Raw genomic sequence first — 24,387 nt, 5'->3', positions numbered from 1 at the left:
TTTTTCTTTGCATAAATGTTTTGTAGATGATCCACTTATATAGCCTATACAGCTTTTTTGTTTTAAAAAATGTATAGTTTTGCTTATGTTTAAATAACATTGCGTTAATTTTCAGACTCCTAACCAAATCCCAAAGTTTAAGGAGAATACTGATGTATACCTCCTCCAGCTTGCTCCTGTTTGTGTAAAGGGTCTTTTTATATGCAGCAGAAGGGGGGGAGGGTCTGCTTTTTTTGCTATATAACCAATTTGCAGGGGGTGTTCTAGTTAACCTTTTCAACAGAGCTAAACTGTGAGCTTTTAAGTAAGTTTTTAAAAGGTTTTATACTGGATTTTTAGATCAGTATCTGTGCATATATTATTCTTTATATTAGTGTCTATTACATGCAGTTATATGAAAATTGTTGTATACGGTCCCATTAATTAATTCAAACAGTTTACATTCTAATTGATTGAAATAGCTTAGAAAACAAAGCGGAAAAAAATCACTCAAACATGAATACGACGTTTTCTCATAGCACTTCAGAGAGACTAAACTAGAGACCTAGTGATGTAATTTTTGAACAATACTAGCCCTTTAAATTGAAAGCCTTTGAATCATGAGTAAAACACCTATATTGACCCAATCTTAATATTTTGTTATGGTGTCACGTTAATAGGTTATCTTCATTAAATTCTTAGAATTTTCTCTGTTTTCTGTTTGTTGGACATATAACTAATTTAAAAGCATCAGTTTAATGGCATAAACAAAAAGTGAGCACATTGATGTCAATGTAACTGCCAATTTACAAATTAGATTTTTCGTTAAATCTGGGCACTGAATGTAAGTGAAGTTTCTGTGAAACAAATCAGACTCATCCTAATGTTTTCTATTGTTTTATTTGATGTTTTGTTAAATAGGGTTTTAAAAGTCCTAGTTGAAGTAAGTTTGCATATTTAATTTTACAAAACAATAGACATATCACTTCTTCATTTTTATACAAAAAAAAAAACAATAAATAAATAAAATAAAATAAAAATTCCTGCAGTGCATAGGCTTCATAAAAATATATACACAGGATGAAAGCAGCATTATCTTATTTTCATTATCGCCCATCCAATTTACTCTGCTGTCAATGATAATTAGTAGATTGTGAAGTGTTTTGTAATAGCTTTTATGTGCAGAAATTACTAAGTGGTTTAAACAATAACACTTCTGTTACACATCTTTGAAATACAAATTAATTATTAGCATCCTAACAATAGCCAGAAGCTGTACAACTAATTAACAACTTGAACTTGAGTTCCCACCGCTTTTGTTCATTATTGGGTGTATTATGAGTTTTAAAAATCTCTAGTTATGACAACTTTTTACATTTGTTTTAAGGAAATAATTATATTTTGTGCGTCTCTTGGGGTTTTGCATAATTAAAAAATAAGTGCAGGTTCTTTTCATTTATAATTATATCTGCTCTTCAGGAGACTAATACAATAGGAAGACAATATCTGGGCTTTAAATCTTTACTAAAATACTATGCTATGCCTGCCTCATTATAAAGTTTATTTGATAGGTAACATGCTAAGAATAAGTATCCTATATGTTAGACAGAATAATACATAGGGCCAGATTACAAATGCCGCGCTAATGATGTTGTGTGTGTGATAAGCAATATCTCTTTACCACCCACGCTACCTTTAGAGCACAACTATGATATTAAAGTCCATGGTAAAGAAGATTAACCAGAGAAGGGTTAGAGTCACTGATTTTTGTTTGAGTGTAACCATTATTTTCAATGAATATCGCAACCGCACTAATTTGCGCCGGTATTACAAGTTGAAAGTTATAGTTTACGCTCTAGTGAAAGCCAAAACTGTGCTAGGAGATTTAGCACGACTTCAAACCTGAAGTAAACTAAAGGGGTTAAAAAAAAATTGCACAAAATACATAAAAAACAAAGTATATACACCTTATAATAAAAACAAATATTTCAAATACTAATAAAAAGGATTAAAAGGGATATGGTAAATGGCTAAGTCTTTGACTGGGATATTTACCCAAGATAAACAGGATTACTTTAGAGCCAAACCTGGAGTCATCTGATGATCATCAAACTACTTTAGAAGTAATTTGCACATCATCAGACATCATCAGGCTTGTAAAAGTCATGAGCTAAAATAAAAAATTCTGGGTGATGACTTCAGAATGATTAGCAGATAATCTTACTGATTACTTCACTAGCATGAACAGCCAGTGAATGACTTTAGAGTCATCTCATTTAAATATTGTGACCTGTGGGCATACTTTAGGATGGCTTCTGATGACTAATTTGGAGTTATGGTTTGCTTCAGAATGACTCCAGGAAGATCATCCTCTTTGACTAGGGTATATCTATCTATTACTATTATTTTTATTGGTTATTTGTAGAGTGACAACAGATTCCGCAGCGCTATAAACATAGGTGGTATACAAGGTAGCATATATAAGAATCAAATGGGTAGAGGGCCCTTCTGAGAGTCGAACTGTTGCAGTCAGCTCTTATTAATGTGATCTGCAAACAGTTTGGCTCTTAGGCTTACATGCTAAGGGGGTTCATGGCGGATAGCAATGGAGGAGAGGAACTGGTATTAGGAAAGGTTAGTGCAGGTTGTATGCATTGCTGAACTGTAGAGTCTTTAGGGAATGCTTGAAGCTTTCAAATCTAGGGAAGAGTCTTGTCGAGCAAGGCATAGAGTTCCACAAGATGGGAGAAAGTCTGGAGAAGTCCTGCAAACGGGAATGTGAGGAGGTAACAAGAGGAGGAGATTAGGAGGTTGTGAGCAGAGCAAAGGGGACGGAAGGGAGAGAATCTGGAGACAAGGTCTGAGATATAGGGGGAACAGTGCAGCTGAGGGCTTTGTATGTCAGAGTCAGAATTTTGTGTTTAATCCTGGAGGCAAGAGGAAGCCAGTGAAGGGTTTGGCAGAGAGGTGCAGCAGATGAAGAGTGACGTGTAAGGAAGATGAGCCTGGCAGAGGCATTCATTATGGATTGTAAATGAGCTAGGTGGCAGCTAGGGAGATCAGAGAGGATTGAGTTGCAGTAGTCGAGGCGGGAAGGATGAGAGAGTGGATTCAAATCTTAGTTGTATCTTGTGTAAGGAAATGTCTAATTTTAGAGATGTTTTTAAGGTGGAAGCGGCAGGCTTTAGCCAAGGCATCAATGTGAGGAGTGAAAGAAAGATCTGAGTCAAGTGTGACCCCAAGACATCAGGCATGCGGGGTAGGGGTAGTGATGGAGTTGTTGACAGTTATAGAGAGATGGTGGTAGAGATTTTAGAAGAAGGATTAAAATACGGAGCTCAGTTTTGGAGAGATTTAACTTGAGGTAGGAAGAGGACATCCATGAAGAGATGTGAGAAAGAGAGTTAGTGACATTGGTTAGCAAATAAATATATAGTTCTGGAGCAGAGATGTAGATTTGGGTGTCGTCAGCATACAAATAATATTGAAAGCCATGGGACTTTATTAACAAACCTAATGATGACGTGTAGATTGAGAAAAGAAGGGGACCTAGGACAGAGCCTTGCGGTATCCCCAACAGAAAGTGGTAACGGGGCAGAGGATGCCCCAAAGAAGGCTACACTAAAGGTACGGTTAGACAGATAGGAAGAGAACCACGATAGAGGTGTGTCTCAAATGCCGAAGGATTGGAGGTCGACAGTGATGGGGCGATATCCAGATTGCAGTGGGTCAAGGAGGGAGTTTAATGTAAGGCAATGGGATAGGCATGCATACTGTATACCAGCTTTTCAAGAAGCTTTGAGGCAAAAGGGAGTAGGGAAATAGGGCAGTAGTTGGATGGGGAGGTTGGAACAAGAGAAGGTTTTTTGAGGATAGGTGTGACAATTGCATGTTTAAGAGACGAGGGAAATATACTAGTGCTGAGGGAGAGGTTGAAGATGTGTGTAAGTATAGGGGTAAGGGTAGAATAGAGGGAGGGGCATAGTTGTGAGGGGATGGGGTCGAGGGGACGGGTAGTGTTGCAAAATCTGGAGCTGAGAGAGAAGTTGTAGTAGGAGGTGGGGGTGGGCAGAGAAGAGCATTGAAGATGGAGAACAGACGTTTTGTGTTTGACGAAAGAGTAGAGAAGTAATATTGCTTATATAGATTGAATTAAAAGTCGAAATAAAACTACAGGCCAAAGTAACAATTTGACACTATCAGAAAGAGCAGTGATTAAAAAATTAAAAACAGATGATACCCTAGTAATACGTGACTTGGAAAAAGGTGGTAATATTGTCATCTTAAATAGATGTGACTATACAGCAGAAGCCAAACGTCAACTTTCAGAAAGTCACTTATGGAACTCTTCCTTCTGATCCAACTCATGAGTTTAAATTTCTCCTTGGGGACAAAGTGGAATTTGCATTTAAACAGGGCATTATTAATTCTGCAACACTTGAATATTTGATACCTAATTGGCCTGTTGTAGCAAGTTTCCACTATTTCCCCAAGGTTCACAAAAACCTGGTTCACCCGCCTGGTCTCCCTATTGTGGCAGGAATAGGGTCTCTAAATGAACCTCTATCAGAACTGGTTGATTCTTTTTTGCAACCTTTGGTTCTTTCCATGCCCAGTTATGTCCAAGACACTACATCTTTTGTGCAAAGCATTCAAAATATTCAATGGAAGGATACGTATACTCTAGTTTCCCTAGTTGTTTCTTCACTTTATACCACTATTCCCCATGATAGGGGACTAGAAGCCTTGGAAAAAAAATTTCTGAGATATCGTTCCAATTATGAGGAGGGTACTAACACTTTCTTACTTATGGCAATTGAATACTTACTTACCCATATATATTTTTCTGTTAGAGGGTAAATACTATCTCCAAATATGTGGAACAGCAATGGGCGTGAAGTTTACGCCGTCGTACGCCAACCTATTTTTAGGTTGGTGGGAACTGCTCCACATCTTTGGAGATACTAACCCATTCAGAGAATGTTGTGTTTTTTTACGGCTGATATATTGATGATCTGTTCCTAGTGTGGGACAGTGAGGTAGAAAATACTGACCAATTTTTTTCTTATGTTCAATATAATAATTTACAGCTAAAATGGAACACAGTCTGGATAGACTCAGCTTCTTGGATGTAATGGTTATACTTAATAGGGATGAGAAAGTGATTGATGTAGAATTGTATCGTAAAACCACAGCAGGTAACACAATTTTGAGTTACCAATTCTGCCATCCTACACATTTAAAAAAATCTATTCCTAAGAGCCAACTGATTAGGGTAAAGCGTAACTGTTCTAATATGGAAAATTATGAAGAGTGTGCCAAGGATACTATCAATATACTTTCAGATAGAGGTTATTCAAGCACAATACTAAATACAGCCAAAGAGCAAGTTGATATGGTACCCAGATCAGAATTGCTACAGTATAAAAACACTAACACTAGTAATAAGGATGTTTTTATTAAATCTCCTATGTTTATTACTGCTTACAGTATTATCAAACAGCACATGCCAATTTTACAAAACGATCCTGTTCTAAATGAAATAACAAAAGACAGGTGTAATTTTATATCCAAAAAAGCAAAAACACTGATGAACATTCTGTCACCATATATGTTCCCCAAAATCACTCATACAACTTAGTTGAATCAAAGGAAGGGTTTCTATAAGTGCTGTGCCTCCAGATGTAAGACCTGTGGTTATGTAATTCAAGGGAAAACATTTAAATCCCAGGTATTAGATAAGGAATTTGACATCCGCTATTTCATAAATTGTAAAACCACACACGTCTTCTACTTACATGTATGGTCTGTGACAAACAATATACAGGGCGCACTACAAGATCTCTCAAAGTCAGGTTCCTAAAACATGTTGAGGACCCTGAGTCGAGGACACCTAATGCCAGGCATTTTAGGGATCAGCATAACTCTGACAGTTCCCTTCTTAGGGTTCAAGGTATAGATTTTGTTCCCAGACATCCTAAGCATGGCAATAGGGAGATAAAGTTAGATGAAAGAGAGGACTTTTGGATTTTCCATCTGAAAACCAGAATTCCCTTTGGCCCAAACTCTCAGATGGATGTCAATATTTTTGTTAAAAGTTAAAAATCTATTTGATATATTGAGCCTTAGGATTATATAACATTATTATGTATTGTTCTTTTGGATATAATGAGGTTACATACATGCCATAATAATACTATTAATATACTGTATATACTGGCTTTTTCAAATAATTATTATTGCACTATGTTATCTGTATATATGTTCAGTTTTCACATATTTTATTCAGGACATAAGGGGTTAAAGCAGGTATAATTACCTTTGAAATGATTGGCTCATTGAAGCAATATAAGCTGACAACCGGTTTCTAACAAAATATCAGTGAATAAGTGGCCTAGTGGCATGAAATGCGTCTGATGCAGTGGGGGCTTTGGTTCCCATTTTCCTGTGTTTGATTTTACACAGACTGCCGTCCATTGCCTTTGTTTTTACCCTGTTTATAATAAAGAAACTTATCTTTTATACCTGTTATGTTCCACTATTCAATTCATAGGATGGATACATACGAGTGTAAATTGATAGTTTGTAGCTATTTGTTGCAGACTCCAATCACATTAGATTCAGTGAGGAAGTTAACCACTTAAATAGCAAAGTTCTTATAGTTGTGTAGTTTTTCTCAGATTAATCACAAAAATAACAATTAGTTAACTTGTGTTATACAGATTAGGCAAAGGCTTGTATAAATAAAATGGGAGGAAATAAGTCCACTTGATTTGATAAGGATAACTTTTAAATCACAATTTGTTATTATGAAAAACAATTTTTTGTGTTGAAGGTCTGATAGTACATTTTAGGTAAGTAACTCCTTTATGACTTGAATCAGAAAAGGAACTGAATGATAGTGAGGATAAACACAGTCTCTATATAGAATAGGGGTAAGTGAGATTAATACTTGCGGTTCCTGATTTAGATGGTAAACCGTTAAGTGTTCAGTTCATACTCACCTCCGGTACCGACTAGTAGCAAGATGTTACCTTCGTTCTTAACTGGTAGTTTTTAGATTTAGTCTTTAAGAGAGAGGCCTGTGTGGCTTGTGTGATGCTTCCTCTAGCACTCCTGAATCACAATGGAGACTGCACGAGTGAACGCTGAGCGGACAGCGTGTGATGTCACTCGGCAGTGTAAAAAAGAAAAACTGACATGCAAACGGCAGTCCGATGTTGGAGGGAGAGATGACAGATTAGTAAGTCCAAAAGTAACGCTGAAGTATGATGAGGTTGTCTAGTGAAGTTGATAGACAAGCAGGTATGAGTAGGTAATATTTGAGTGATGAGAAGGGTGAAAGATTAACTCTGAAATTGTAATCCAATCTGGAAAGGAGAACTGACAAGCTAACTGTCCCTATACACTCACAATAATCAAGCAAAGAACATGGTTGAAGGAGTGACCTTTATAGATGTTAACAGGAAGTGGTTCGGTTCTTAAAGAGACAGTGAACCATGACAATACCGGAGTGCTGGAAATCCTTGTTTGGCTATCGTCTCTTCATGCCTGGACAGGGGCGTGTTCCTTTCATGTGCACCCGTCTTATTACATCACGTCTCAGCATCCTCACAGAGGAGTAGCGCAGAAGACCGCAACGGCTTTGTCGGATGGAGCATCCCACCCACTTTCTGTGTTTTTTTTCCCAAACCAGCTTTATTGAAACATTATTTCCATGTGTAGAATAAAAAGGAACATTTTATATCACCAACAGCCTGGTGTCAACATTGTCTACAGTTTTGTTGATAAAAAAAGAAAATCAGTTCTTGCAGTAAAATATCAATCACAATAATACATTTAAGAGACAGTATGATCTTGAACTGTTTGAAAAAAGTAGATCTATAAAGATTAAAGCTCACATGATCCTGCTTTGAGCTTGACATTTTTACATTTTCCTTAAACAGTTACAAACTTGAAATACAAAAAACCTTAACTCGTGTGTCAGTTATTGAGAGTGAATATAAGGATAGATAGATAGATAGATAGATAGATAGATAGATAGATAGATAGATAGATAGATAAGATTGGAGGAGAGAGGGAAGGAGAGGAAAGGGGGTCGAGGGGAGGGAAGTCTAGTGTGGCTCAAGCCACATTCCATGTAACATATATGTAACTAGTAGTTCATTTATCACAGGGGGATGCCTTTCCAGATGGCTAGCATCATTTCATGGGTACCAATTTGGTTGGTTTTTAAGTAATGGAATCTCTCCAATAATAACAGTTCATTAACCAATGAGTACCATTCCTCAATTGAGGGTACTTCTTTCAATTTCCATTTTTTAGAAATGAGCTTTTTAGCTCTTGTAAGCATAATCAGAAGAATGGCCCGTGTATATGTTTCTCTAAATTTAGGAAGATGGAGGAATAACATTGTTTCTGGTGTGTTTGGGATTACTGTAATTTATCAGATATAAGTCTCATCACCTCTGACCAAAAACCTTGGAGCCTTGGACACGACCACCATATGTAGATAAGCATGCCAGACTCGCCACATCCTCTCCAACACAAGGGATTTTCCGATGGGAAATACTGATGTAACCTTATTGAAGTGAGATACCATCTGCTTAGTAGTTTAAGCTGTATTTCCTGTACTGTGGCTGATATTGAAGAATGCTTTGTTAGTGTAAATGACCTAAGCCAGGCCTCACAATCTATGTCATTGTTGAGGTCTCTATTCCAGGCCATGGTGTATGATGGCAATTGTGTGTCTGGGGGTAGAAGTAATAGCTTATATACTTGAAATCAGTCATCTTGGTGGGGTGTTCCTTGTGCACAAGAGTTTGAATGGGGTGAGTTCTCTGATAAAGTTTTCATTTTTTGTATGGTGTGACAGTTAGTGTGATAACTGGTGATATCTCAACCAGGAGGAGAATATTTCTCTGTATGTTTCTGCCATGTGCTGTTGTGAATGTAATCTTCCTTTTCAATTGCATAATGTAATGTGCCTGCTCTCAAACTATAAGGTTTACTCAAATGTGTTCCTAGCTTGTGATATGGTAATTCAGGATTTTCTATAATGGGCAATAGTGGTGATTGTTTGGATGATATATGAGTACTGGTGGCAAATAGTCTGTCCTATTCACGTAATATTTCTAGTGTCATATGATATTTATGTAGTGATTTGGACGTAATGAGAATGGGATCCACGCCATTGTGCCAACATTACTCAATTTGAATATTTGGCCATCTAGCCATACCCACGCTTTATTTGTGGTATTGCGTGACCATTCTATTAATCTTTGTAATAGTATTGCGCGCCTATAGGTGGCCAGATCCTAAACCTCCTCTATCTCGAGGAAGATACATTGTTTTTCTGGGGACCTTTGGTTTCATGTCTGTCCAATCAAATTGCTCTATAGTTTTTTGTAAATGAGATAAGAAGTCTCTTAGTAGGGGAATTGGGACAGTCTGTAAAATATATAAAATGCATGGTAGTATGTTCATTTTGATCACCCCAATAACTATTTTCTCCCTTAGCTTTAGGTAGTTGTTTATATATAAATCTTGGGGATTTGCAGAGAGGAAAATACCCAGATACATGATTGTGAGGTGGCTATGGGGACCCTGTATTTTGTCTGCATGAGTTGTATTTGTTCATGTGGTATGCTAATATTTAGTAGCTCAGGTTTTGAAAGGTTAAGGTGGAAAGTAGAAAGCACGCCATATTTTTTTTTTTTAAGAGGTTCTTGGATAGAGATATATATTTTTGTGAGAGTATAAAGTATGTCATCCACATAGAGTGCCTGCTTATGATCTGTATCTCCAACTCTAATTCCAGTAATGTTGGAGTTATTCCTAACTCTGTGCGCTAATGGTTCTATTGATAGGGCGATCAGAAGGGGGATAAGGGGCATCCCTGCCTAGTGCTGTTTGTTATGGTAAATGTGTCGACAGTTTTACATTTACTCTGACCCGAGCATTTGGAGCGGAGTATAATGCAAATGTCATATTTATAAAGGACCCCCCAAATTTCATAGCCTTCATGACTTGACGCAGAAAAAGCCAATCAACCCGGTCGAAGGCTTTCTGCGTGTCCATTGAGAAGAGAGCCAAAAGCCAATCAACCCGGTCGAAGGCTTTCTGCGTGTCCATCGAGAAGAGAGCCTGAGGCACTCTCTCAGCTTGGGCATAATTTATCAGCTGATATTTTAGAAATGTTGTCCCGGGCCCCTCTACCCGGTACAAAACTCACCTGATTATTATTATTATTATCATCAGATATTTGTAGAGTGCCAACAGGTTCCACAGTGCTATGAACATAGGTGGTATATAAAAAACGATTACAGGGATCAAATGGGGAGAGAGGGTCCTGCCAAGAGTTGCACTGTTGTAGTTGGCTCTTATAAAGGTGAACTACAAACAGCTGGGCTTATAGGCTTTCATGCTATTGGGTTTTAGGGGATATCAGTGGAGATAGGAAGGTTAGTGTAGGTTGTAAGCGTCCCTGAATAGTAGAGTCTTCAGGGAGCACTTGAAGCTTTTAAAACTAGGGGAAATTCTTGTGGAGCAAGGCAGTGAGTTCCATAGGATGGAAGCCAGTCTTGAGAAATCTTGTAGGCGGGAATGTGAGGAGGTAACAAGAGAGGAGAAGAGTAGGAGATCATGAGCAGAGCGATGAGGACGGGAGAGAGAGTATCTGGAGACAAGGTCTGAGATGTAGGGGGGAGCAATGCAATTGAGGGCTTTGTGTGTTAGAGTAAGAATTTTGTGTTTAATCTTGGAGGCAAGAGGAAGCCAGTGAAGGGATTGGCAGAGAGGTGCAGCAGATGAAGAGCGACGTGCAAGGAAGATGAGCCTGGCAGAGGCATTCATTATGGATTGTAAAGGAGCTAGGTGGCAGCTAGGGAGACCAGAGAGGATAGAGTTGCAGTAGTTGAGGCCGAGAAAGGATGAGAGAGTGAATTAAAATCTTTGTTGTGTCTTGTGTAAGGAAATGTCTAATTTTAGCAATGTTTTTAAGGTGGAAGAGGCTGTTTTTAGCCAAGGACTGAATGTGAGGAGTGAAAGAAAGATCTGAGTCAAGTGTGACCCCAAGACATCGGGCATGTGAGGTTGGGGTAATGATGGAGTTATCAACAGTTATAGAGACATGGGGGGGTGGAGATTTTGGAAGAAGGGAGGAAAATAAGGAGCTCAGTTTTGGAGAGATTTAGCTTGAGGTAGTGAGAGGACATCCAAGATGAGATATGAGAGAGATAGTTAGTGACACTGGTTAGTAAGGAAGGAGATAGTTTTGGTGCAGAGAGGTCAATATAAGATCTGAGAGATATTTATTTAGACGTTTTGCTAGGACCTTAGCAAAAATGTTGACGTCCGTGTTTAATAGTGAAATAGTTAAACAAGGAGAAAAAATGGACAGTCTTAGAGCACTCAAAAGAAGGAAAAATACCATTACAACAGTATGAAGCAGGAAAGAACGCCAGGAAGGTTGACAAATTAAAACAACATTTATTAAGTGCTATAATAATAATGAAAAAACTAACAGTGTAGGTGTATGTAAAACTTAGATTAAAAATACAACACAAAAGGGATGAGTACCAGCAATCCCAGGTATTACCATTAAAGTGTTAATCCCAATGATACCAATGGTTGATACTAAATTGGGTATGTACGGAAAACAAGTTGCACAAGAAATGGTTATTGTGTGCAAGTAAGGGTGAAAAGCACACATAAATTAGGATAGAACCAAAAGTTAAGTACTAAAGAGTCTGAGGAAAACTATTAAGCTATTAATGAATGGCAAGGTAAAAAAAAGCATCAGGCCAGTACACACCAAAAAATGCTCACGGATTTCACAAGGGACTTATCTGAGAGAAGAGGATAACCTCACAACAATAATACTAGCTAGGTGCAATACTGGAGCAGTGTGTACCGGTCTGAGAGATTACCACCAGAGTTAGAGGCAATAAAATTCAAATAGAGCATTTTCCAAAGAAAGGGGCTTATAGTAACTAGTATGAAAAACAAATAAGCCGGGTTGCTGGTCTTAGAGAGCGCCTGATGCTCATTTCACCATACTCGGCTTTCACAAAGTCTAACCCGACCTGGGAAAGCCTTCCTACCTAAATGATATCTATTAGCCAATCAGGGTGAGTAAAATTACACACCCCTTAGTGGGACCAACAGCGTACATCCTCCTATCATTGGATAGTCCTCGATCACGTGACCAAAATGTTAATGAGATGTATTAGTGTACAGGCAAATTATAATACATGACAGTGTATGAACATGGCCAGTTTCAACAGATACAGGGAGTGCAGAATTATTAGGCAAATGAGTATTTTTACCACATCATCCTCTTTATGCATGTTGTCTTACTCCAAGCTGTATAGGCTCGAAAGCCTACTACCAATTAAGCATATTAGGTGATGTGCATCTCTGTAATGAGAAGGGGTGTGGTCTAATGACATCAACACCCTATATCAGGTGTGCATAATTATTAGGCAACTTCCTTTCCTTTGGCAAAATGGGTCAAAAGAAGGACTTGACAGGCTCAGAAAAGTCAAAAATAGTGAGATATCTTGCAGAGGGATGCAGCACTCTTAAAATTGCAAAGCTTCTGAAGCGTGATCATCGAACAATCAAGCGTTTCATTCAAAATAGTCAACAGGGTCGCAAGAAGCGTGTGGAAAAACCAAGGCGCAAAATAACTGCCCATGAACTGAGAAAAGTCAAGCGTGCAGCTGCCAAGATGCCACTTGCCACCAGTTTGGCCATATTTCAGAGCTGCAACATCACTGGAGTGCCCAAAAGCACAAGGTGTGCAATACTCAGAGACATGGCCAAGGTAAGAAAGGCTGAAAGACGACCACCACTGAACAAGACACACAAGCTGAAACGTCAAGACTGGGCAAGAAATATCTCAAGACTGATTTTTCTAAGGTTTTATGGACTGATGAAATGAGTGAGTCTTGATGAGCCAGATGGATGGGCCCGTGGCTGGATTGGTAAAGGGCAGAGAGCTCCAGTCTGACTCAGACGCCAGCAAGGTGGAGGTGGAGTACTGGTTTGGGCTGGTATCATCAAAGATGAGCTTGTGGGGCCTTTTCGGGTTGAGGATGGAGTCAAGCTCAACTCCCAGTCCTACTGCCAGTTTCTGGAAGACACCTTCTTCAAGCAGTGGTACAGGAAGAAGTCTGCATCCTTCAAGAAAAACATGATTTTCATGCAGGACAATGCTCCATCACACGCGTCCAAGTAGTCCACAGCGTGGCTTGCAAGAAAGGGTATAAAAGAAGAAAATCTAATGACATGGCCTCCTTGTTCACCTGATCTGAACCCCATTGAGAACCTGTGGTCCATCATCAAATGTGAGATTTACAAGGAGGGAAAACAGTACACCTCTCTGAACAGTGTCTGGGAGGCTGTGGTTGCTGCTGCTCGCAATGTTGATGGTGAACAGATCAAAACACTGACAGAATCCATGGATGGCAGGCTTTTGAGTGTCCTTGCAAAGAAAGGTGGCTATATTGGTCACTGATTTGTTTTTGTTTTGTTTTTGAATGTCAGAAATGTATATTTGTGAATGTTGAGATGTTATATTGGTTTCACTGGTAAAAATAAATAATTGAAATGGGTATATATTTGTTTTTTGTTAAGTTGCCTAATAATTATGCACAGTAATAGTCACCTGCACACACAGATATCCCCCTAAAATAGCTATAACTAAAAACAAACTAAAAACTACTTCCAAAACTATTCAGCTTTGATATTAATGAGTTTTTTGGGTTCATTGAGAACATGGTTGTTGTTCAATAATAAAATTAATCCTCAAAAATACAACTTGCCTAATAATTCTGCACTCCCTGTATGTACGATCCATCAAGGGACATAAGTATGCTATAAAAGGCATCTATTTGTTATACGACCGTAACAGGAAGTTACTGATGTCATTAAACGGCAACATATTATCATATTGTCTGACCTCAGATTCTCTCAAAAATGTGAGTGTAGGTTAATAGCTATACTGAGAGCAAATAATCCACCAGAGGATTGCGGAGCATTAAACATAGAGCTCAAATAATTAATATTTTTAAAATACCAATATTTATATCGCTCCAATGAATACACAGACATCCCAACTCTCCCTGAAGTTCAGGGAGTCTCCCTGATTCCAATAGCAGCTCCCTGATGCCAGCAAATGGAATGCAATCTCCGTGAAATTCCAAGTACCATGATCCAATGTGGCCCAAATCCAGAAAAGTGTTTCTTTAAGGAATGCCTTTAGTTGCTGGGACGTTATAGAACCCTCAAAGCATGCATCAGTAACCAAAAAGTCCCCACTGATTCTAATAAAATAAAACACAAATACTACCTTATTTACTGCACATAATTAAACTTTGTATTCTAAAATAATTAAGCATTCAACAAGAGTACGATCACTGGAAAATAGGTTTGTTGTATGTGGTTGTGCAATAAAGCTACTTTTTAACGTGACTTTAGTGGGAAGCTACTTTAATGATAAGTCTCTATCTTATTTAGGGTTTCAAGGTGTCCAATATATAACTGGGAGGGGTGGGTGGCGGCACAGTAGCGGATGAAGCCACCTCCCTGAAATTAGTTTTTGCAGGTTGGGATGTCTGAATACATATATGGATCAACTAATCAGCGATGACTAAGGGTACATGCCCCTTAGGTGAACCAATCACAGTAGTTATAAGCTGACAAATATACATCCATAACGTCCCTAGCATGTATACATCAAAAATATCCACACATATTATTTGGGATCAGATTCATAATAGTGTGATTGGTCACATTTCGAAAAAAGGGATGGTAATATCTAAAGTGTATACTTGAAAGAAGACTAAGACAAACTGAAATGATTTCTTACAGCTAAAAGGCGTATTATTATTAGATCCAATAACTATGTTAAGATGTCAATGCAATGTTAAATATATAAAGTCAAGTACCAAATAAAGATTAGAGTAAATTACTTTTTATAGGTTAACTTCACCCATACATAGTATATAACATAAACACAACCAAGTAAACTGGATATATTTCAACCCTTAACATCATATAAGAATATAAAATGTTAGCTAGCCAATTTTCTTACTTTCACTATAATTTATGTGATGATAAACTAATAACAGTGTACTTATACATATGTTATTTATGATCCTCCATAGAAGCACCCATCAATGTAGGAGATTTTTCAATCTCTACCCCACCATTTGATAAGTCTTAAAATTGGGTAATTTTTAATATAGTAAAATTTAATGAATTAAAACTATATATTCCAATAATATCTAGTCCCCTGTTTGACTTTATATATTTAACATCGCATTGACATCTTAACATAGTTATTGGATCTAATAATAATACACCTTTTAGCTGTAAGATATTATTTCAGTTTGTCCTAGTCTTCTCTCAAGTATACACTTTAGATATTACCATCCCTTTTTTCGAAATGTGACCAATCACACAATTATGAATCTGATCCCAAATAATATGTTTAGATATTTTTGATGTATACATGCTAGGGACTTAATGGATGTATATTTGTTAGCTTATAATGACTGTGATTAGTTCACCTAAGGGGCATGTACCCTTAGTCATCGCGGATTAGTTGATCCATATATGTATTCATTGGAGCAATATAAATATAGATATTTTAAAGATATTCATTATTTGAGCTCTATGTTTAATGCTCCGCAATCCTCTGGTGGATTATTTGCTCTCAGTATAGCTATTAACGTACACTCACATTATTGAGAGAATCTGAGGTCAGACAATATGATATGTTGCCGTTTAATGACATCAGTAACTTCCTGTTACGGTCGTATAACAAATAGATGCCTTTTATAGCATACTTATGTCCCTGGATGGATCGTACATATTTGTGGAAACTGGCCAAATTCATACACTGTCATGTATTATAATTTGCCTGTGCACTAATACATCTCATTGACATTTTGATCACGTGATCGAGGACTATCCAATGATAGGAGGATGTACGCTATTGGTCCCACTCAGGGGTGTGTAATTTTACTCACCCCTGATCGGCTAATAGATATCATTTAGGTAAGAAGGCTTTCCCAGGTCAGGTTAGCCTTTGAGATAGCTGAGTCCCGCGAAATGCGCATCAGGCACTCTCTGAGTCCAGCAACCCGGCTTATTTGTTTTTCATACTAGTTACTATAAGCACCATTCTTTGGAAAATTCTATTTGAATTTTATTGCCTCTAACTGGTGGTAATCTCTCAGACCGGTACACACTGCTCCAGTATTGCACCTAGCTAGTATTATTGTTGTGAGGTTATCCTCTTTTCTCAGATAAGTCCCTTGTGCAATCCGTGAGCATTTTTTGGTGTGTACTGGCCTGATGCTTTTTTTTACCTTGCCATTCATTAATAGCTTAATAGTTTTCCTCAGACTCTTTAGTACTTAACTTTTGGTTCTATCCTAATTGATGGGTGCTTTTCACCCTTACTTGCACACAATAACCATTTCTTGTGTTATTTGTTTTCAGTACATACCCAATTTAGTATTAACCATTGCTATCATTGGGATTAACCCTTTAATGGTAATATCTGGGTTTGCTGGTACTCATCCCTTTTGTGTTGTATTTTTAATCTAAGTTTTACATACACCTACACTGTTAGTTTTTTTATTATTATTATAGTACTTAATAAACGTTAAGTTTTAATTTGTCAACCTTCCCTGGCGGTCTTTCCTGCTTCATACTGTTGTAATGGTATCTCTCCTTCTTTTGAGTGCTCTAAGACTGTCCATTTTTTTCTTCTTGTTTAACTAATCTCTGATCAGGACAGTGAGCACCCCCCATCACCCAATAATAGTACATAAGAGTTATTAGACCCTATTGGCACTTCTAGAATCCTTTTTTATAAAGAATTCTTTCTGGTAAATAATTTTGTTTATGGGACTGTAATAGATCCTATTTCCCTCTTTTGTTAAGGTTATTACATAACAGTGAAATAGTCCTAAAATTTGCAGGGGTAGTTGGGGGTTTGCCAGGTTTAGGGGTGATTGTAATATGCACTTTTAGCATTGAGCTAACAAGTTGGGGGTAGTGTCACTCAAGTTATTAAAAAGTTGGAGCATTAATCGGGCTAAGGATTTAAGAAATAATTTATAATATTTTGGGGTGGCCCCATCCAGACCTGGACTTTTTCCGTTTGGCAGTTTTGCTTGAGCTAGTTCTTCTAAAGAGATACGCGCATCAAGGCCATCTTTTCCTGCTTGATCTAATTGTGGCATATCTATTGTGGCAAGGTATTGGTCAATAGCTTGCTGTTTTGAGATCATGTTTTCAGATTGCATCTTTGCGTCAGTTGTTTTTGTAATATTATATTTTTGTCTTCGTCAAGGGGGATTCCGTTTATGTGTATCTTCTAAGGTTGAGATAGTGTTTAGCAGTTGCAAGTGTTTCTCTCTATATTGTATGTGTAATCATTCTTTATGCTTAAGAAACTCTCCATGCATCACGCACTTATGGGCTTCACACATGTTCATTAGTTCGGTATGAGTGGGGTCTTTATGTGTGAGGTTGTCTGTAAGGGATTTTTGTAGCTCTGTCTTTATTAGAGGCCTATATAAAAGTGAGTCGTCGAGTCTCCAGATATATACGTCATTGGAGGTATGTCAGGCCATTGGACAGCGCATGTGACAGGTGCATGGTCAGACCAGGTTATAGGACCGATATTGCATGCTATAACCATGTCTAAACCCATTGTATCAGTAAATATATAATCAATTTGTGAGTATTTATTTTGAGGAGGTGAATAATAAGTGAAATCTTTGTTTGTTGGATGTAATGATCTCCAAACATCGTGTAATACAAGGTCTGAAAAAGTTGTATTGACATATTTAATCGTTCTATTTGGGAGGTATCAACTTGTGCGTCTAAAGGGAGGTTGAGATCACTGGTGAGAAAACACTGGACCCTTCGCATGATCTAAAAGTATTTTAGAGACTCGTTTTAAGAAATGATGCAGGTCAATATTTGGGGTGTACAATGTTGCTAGTGTTATAGGATGCTCATAGAGCGTGCCCGCTAAAATGAAATGTCTCCCATCTGGGTCTTTTTCAACATGTGTTTGTTTCAAGGGGACGGACTGATGTACAAGTATCCCTACTCTGCATTTTTTGGCAGTGCCAGAGGCAAAATATGCCATTGGATATTGTGTATGATTCCATTTTGGTTCTCTGCCTCTACGGAAATGTGTTTATTGGAAAAATAGCACATGGCTGTTTTAAATTCTCGAAAGGCTATGGACCTCTTACCTGGGTTATTGAGAAACTTTGCATTGATAGTGGTAAATGTGAGACCATCCGCTAGATTTAGAGTTTTGTCGGTAAAAAGCCGCGTAGCTAATGCTACTTTTTTTGCCAACGTACCCTTCCAACAACGCTGGTATTTAGAGTTGCCTGAGGGTCTGCGTTAGGCTCAAAAAAGGGTCCGTTGAGCCTAATTTAGCTCCACTTCAACCCTCAATATCAGCGTTGCTTACGGTAGCGGTAAGCAGCTAAAACGTGCTCATGCACGACATCCCCATTGGAAACAATGGGGCATTTTGGGCTGAAAAAAAACCTAACACCTGCAAAAAAGCAGCGTTCAGCTCCTAACGCAGCCCCATTGTTTCCTATGGGGAAACACTCTCTAAGTCTGCACCTAACACCCTAACATGAACCACAAGTCTAAACACCCCTTACCTTACACTTATTAACCCCTAATCTGCCGCCCCCGCTATCGCTGACACCAGCATTATATTATTAACCCCTAATCTGCAGCTCCGGACACCGCCGCCACCTACATTATCCCTATGAACCCCTAATCTGCTGCCCCTAACACCGCCGACCCCTATATTTATTAACCCCTAATCTGCCCCCCCCACGTTGCTGCCACCTAACTACACTTATTAACCCCTAATCTGCCAACTGGACCTCGCTGCCACTATAATAAATGTATTAACCCCTAAACCGCCGCACTCCCGCCTCGCAAACAATATAATAAATAGTATTAACCCCAAAAACTGCCCTCCCTAACATTGCCGCCACCTACCTACAATTATTAACCCCTAATCTCCCGCCCGCACCGTCGCCGCTACTATAATAAATTTATTAACCCCTAAACCTAAGTCTAACCCTAACCGTAACACCCCCCTAACATAAATATAATTTAAATTAAACGAAATAATATTCCTATAATTAAATAAATTAATCCTATTTAAAACTAAATACTTACCTATCAAATAAACCCTAATATAGCTACAATATAAATAATAATTACATTGTAGCTATTTTAGGATTTATATATATATTTTACAGGCAACTTTGTATTTATTTTAACTAGGTACAATAGCTATAAAATAGTTAATAACTATTTGATAGCTACCTAGTTAAAATAAGTACAAAATTACCTGTAAAATAAATCCTAACCTAAGTTACAATTAAACCTAACACTACACTATCATTAAATTAATTAAATAAATTACCTACAATTACCTAAAATAAAATACAATAAAATAAACTATTCTATAATACAAAAAACAAACAAACACTAAATTACAAAAAATAAAAAAAGAATTACAAGCAGTTTAAACTAATTACACCTAATCTAAGCCCCCTAATAAAATAAAAAAGCCCCCCAAAATAAAAAATTCCCTACCCTATTCTAAAATACAAAAGTAATCAGCTCTTTTACCAGCCCTTAAAAGGGCTTTTTGCGTGGCCTTGCCCCAAATTAATCAGCTCTTTTGCATGAAAATAAAAATACAATACCCCCCCTAACATTAAAACCCACCACCCACATACCCCTACTCTAACCCACCGAAACCCCCCCTTAAAAAAACCTATCACTAACCCCTGAAGATCTCCCTACCTTGAGTCATCTTCATTCACAAATTCTTCATCCAAGGTGCGCAGAGGAGGTCCATTATCCGGTAGAAGTCTTCATCCAAGCGGGGCAAGAAGAGTTCCTCCATCCGGTAGAAGTATTCATCCAGGCGGCGTCTTCAATCTTCATCCATCCGGAGCAGAGCCATCTTCAAAGGAGCCGACGCGGAGCCATCCTTTTCTACCGACGGACTAACGACAAATGAAGGTTTCTTTAAGGGACGTCATCCAAGATGGCGTCCCTCAAATTCCAATTGACTGATAGGATTCTATCAGCCAATCGGAATTAAGGTAGAAAAAATCTGATTGGCTGATGCTATCAGCCAATCAGATTGAAGTTCAATCCGATTGGCTGATCCAATCAGCCAATCATATTGAACTCGCATTCTATTGGCTGTTCCGATCAGCCAATAGAATGCGAGTTCAATACAATTGGCTGATTAAGGGAACCTTCATTCGTCGTTAGTCCGTCGGTAGAAGAGGATGACTCCGCGTCGGCTCCTTTGAAGATGGCTCCGCTCCGGATGGATGAAGATTGAAGACGCCGCCTGGATGAACACTTCTACTGGCTGGAGGACCTCTTCTTGCCCCTCTTGGATGAAGACTTCTACTGGATGGAGGACCTCTTCTTGCCCCGCTTTGATGAAGACTTCTACTGGATGATGGACCTCCTCTGCGCACCTTGGATGAAGAATTCGGCTCGGCTGAGTGAAGACGACTCAAGGTAGGGAGATCTTCAGGGGGTTAGCGATAGGTTTTTTTAAGGGGGGGTTGGGTGGGTTAGAGTAGGGGTATGTGGGTGGTGGGTTGTAATGTTGGGGGGTATTGTATTTTTATTTTCATGCAAAAGAGCTGATTACTTTGGGGCAAGGCCCCGCAAAAAGCTCTTTTAAGGGCTGGTAAAAGAGCTGATTACTTTTGTATTTTAGAATAGGGTAGGGAATTTTTTATTTTGGGGGGATTTTTTATTTTATTAGGGGGCTTAGATTAGGTGTAATTAGTTTAAACTGCTTGTAATTATTTTTTATTTTTTGTAATTTAGTGGGGGGTTTTTGTATTATAGAATAGTTTATTTTATTGTATTTTATTTTAGGTAATTGTAGGTAATTTGTTTAATTAATTTAATGATAGTGTAGTGTTAGGTTTAATTGTAACTTAGGTTAGGATTTATTTTACAGGTCATTTTGTACTTATTTTAACTAGGTAGCTATTAAATAGTTTTTAACTATTTAATAGCTATTGTACCTAGTTAAAATAAATACAAAGTTTCCTGTAAAATAAATATAAATCCTAAAATAGCTACAATGTAATTATTATTTATATTGTAGCTATATAAGGGTTTATTTGATAGGTAAGTATTTAGTTTTAAATAGGATTAATTTATTTAATTTAAATTATATTTATGTTAGGGGGGTGTTAGGGTTAGGGTTAGACTTAGGTTTAGGGGTTAATAAATGTATTATAGTAGCGGCGATGGTGCGGGCGGGAGATTAGGGGTTAATAATTGTTGGTAGGTGGAGGCGATGTTAGGGAGGGCAGTTTTTATGGGTTAATACTATTTATTATAGTGTTTGCGAGGCGGGAGTGCGGCGGTTTAGGGGTTAATACATTTATTATAGTGGCGGCGAGGTCCGGTCGGCAGATTAGGGGTTAATAAGTGTAGTTAGGTAGCGGCGACGTTGGGGGGGCAGATTAGGGGTTAATAAATATAATATAGGGGTCGGCGATGTTAGGGGCAGCAGATTAGGGGTTCATATGGATAATGTAGGTGGCGGCGGTGTCCGGTCAGCAGATTAGGGGTTACATTTTTTTTTATAGTGGCAGCGATGTGGGGGGGCTCAGTTTAGGGGTACATAGGTAGTTTATGGGTGTTAGTGTACTTTAGAGCACAGTAGTTAAGAGCTTTATATTCACGCGTTAGCCCATAAAGCTCTTAACTACTGACTTTTTTTGTCGTTAGGAGTCTTGTTGGTAGAGGCTCTACCGCTCCCTTCTCCCAAGACTCCAAATACCGGCGTTAGGCAGATCCCATAGAAAAGATAGGATACGCAATTGGCATAAGGGGATCTGCGGTAGCCTGTAATCGCGGTAGGGAAGTGAGTGGTAGATCCTTTCCTGTCTGACTCTAAATACCAGCGGGCAGTAAAAAGCAGCGTTAGGACCCCTTAACGCTGCTTTTGACGGCTAACGCAGAACTCTAAATCTAGGTGTAAGTGTTCTAAACTTGTTGGATTGGAGATTCATTCTGAGAGATTTAAAAAAAAAAAAAAAAAAGGAGTAGGGGGAAGGGGTGGATTAAGGGCCTATAGGAAGAAGGTGAGAGTAAAGGGGGAGAAGGAGTTGGGTTAGGTAATTAGAGCGGTTAGATATTAAGACTAATGAGATATAGCTGGGTAAGGTGCCTGACACACAAGGCAATAAACAGATATAACAATAGGTAATCGGTTACACTTATTAGAAAGACAAGCAAAACTTTATCTAAACAGGGAGCTACCGTATATTGGTAAACAAAGTTCAAAAGGAGTAGTAATCTTTAAACGAGGACAACTTGTTAAAACATAATGTGCCCAAGAATTGTGCATTCACAAACTTGGGTAGTAAGTTTGATATGGCATGTGGGGTAGGATTTGTTGGGAGTGGAAGGGGAAGTTGGGGTAAGTAGGTGATTATGTATCTAAATTGTATTGTCCTGTCATACTCTGCAAGGGAGAAGGTTCAGGAGTAAGGAGCTGTTGTGCAGAGGTGTCAGGTTTTGGGATTAATGTTGTGTTTTGTCTGCGTGAGTCTTTCCCTTTAGGCATAATTAAACAGGTACAACGTTTTAGGAAATAAAGGAGATGGTTTTATTTATAGGATAAAGCAATGTAGAGATATGCAATTAGATAAGACAAAGTCTATAGGTTGTAGTTTAAGGCAGGAATACAGTTCTTTGTAATAACAGGCAGGAATGCAAAGCTTTGTAATAACAAACAGGATATTTGCATATGCTGTAGACTGGAACGGTGTAATAACACTCAGGAAAGCAGAGCTTTGTAATAACAAGCAGGAATGCAAAGCTTTGTAATAACAAACAGGATATTTGCATATGCTGTAGACTGGAACTGTGTAATAACACTCAGGAAAGCAGAGCTTTGTAATAACAAGCAGGAATGCAGAGCTTTGTAATAACAAACAGGATATTTGCATATGCTGTAGACTGCAAATGTGTAATAACACTGAGGAAAGTAGGGCTTTGTAATAACAAGCAGGAATGCAGAGCTTTGTAATAACAAACAGGATATTTGCATATGCTGTAGACTGGAACTGTGTAATAACACTCAGGAAAGCAGAGCTTTGTAATAACAAGCAGGAATGCAGCTTTGTAATAACAAACAGGATATTTGCATATGCTGTAGACTGGAACTGTGTAGAAACAAACAGGATATTTGCATAGACTGCAATTGGAACTTTGTAGTAACAAACAGGATATTTGCATAAACTGCAATTGGAACTTTGTAGTAACAAACAGGATATTTGCATAGACTGCAATTTGGAACTTTGTAGTATCAGGAAACAAGCAAGAAAAGGTACCTGAGTCAGTCCTTAGGAAAGAAGGTTTTAGGCAAGCTCAATTGCCAGGAAATCAGTCCAAAAATGAAACACAGTGCCAAGGGATTATCCAGAAGAGTAGTCAGTAATTGAAGCAGAAATCAGGAACCAGGAAATCCAACAAATCTGTATTTTTCACAGGATACAGGAGCAGAGAGTCTTTCAGAGTATCACTCTTAATGTGAAAGCACAGAATTGCAAACAAACCCCCCAGATAAAGCAGGCTGCTGATGAAATGATTTCTTTCAGCTGGCAAGCAGGTGGAGCCAGAGAGCCAAAGTTGCAGCAAACAGAAAAACACAATATTCCTTTGCTGTGATCAAACCATCTGGTGGCATAGTGGTAAAACAACAGGCTGGGAAATAACAGCTGCAGAAACAGAGACAGGTCCCAGGTTCAATTCCAGGCTGAACCCTGACATGTCCACATGTTCGTAGTTGTGATGATGCAAATTTTTTACTCTTTTCAAGATATTCCTTACCTGACTGGGGAGGCCTAAGTCGATGTGTGCTATCAGTGTGAGTGTTAAAATATAATATCTTTAGAAAGAGCTGTTGCGTTAGGTTTGCATTTACAACACAGTAGGGTGTCATTGCATTACAATTCTATAAGTCCCTTGGCATATGTTCTTACTAGTGCTACTGTCTATTTATTCTTGATCTAAGCTACAATAGAATATCAGGGCTTATAATGGGTGTCTGTTTTCCTACTGTGTCTTTGTATATGTCAAACTGTGTGATATGGGTCCATTTCAAGAGAGAATGACCTTTATTTACGGTCAATGTAAACCCCAAGTTAATAATAATAGGTTATACAGTAGAGTCGCAGTGGTTATTTGTAAACACCATGTTACAAAAACATTACAGTATTATCTAAAATATCAATTTACACATGTCATCACCTAGGCAATGTCCTTCAT

Source organism: Bombina bombina, chromosome 4, assembly GCF_027579735.1.
Source record: "Bombina bombina isolate aBomBom1 chromosome 4, aBomBom1.pri, whole genome shotgun sequence".
Taxonomy (NCBI): Eukaryota; Metazoa; Chordata; class Amphibia; order Anura; family Bombinatoridae; genus Bombina; species Bombina bombina.
The sequence above is the reverse complement of the archived record's forward strand: the minus strand, read 5'-3'. Positions refer to the sequence as shown.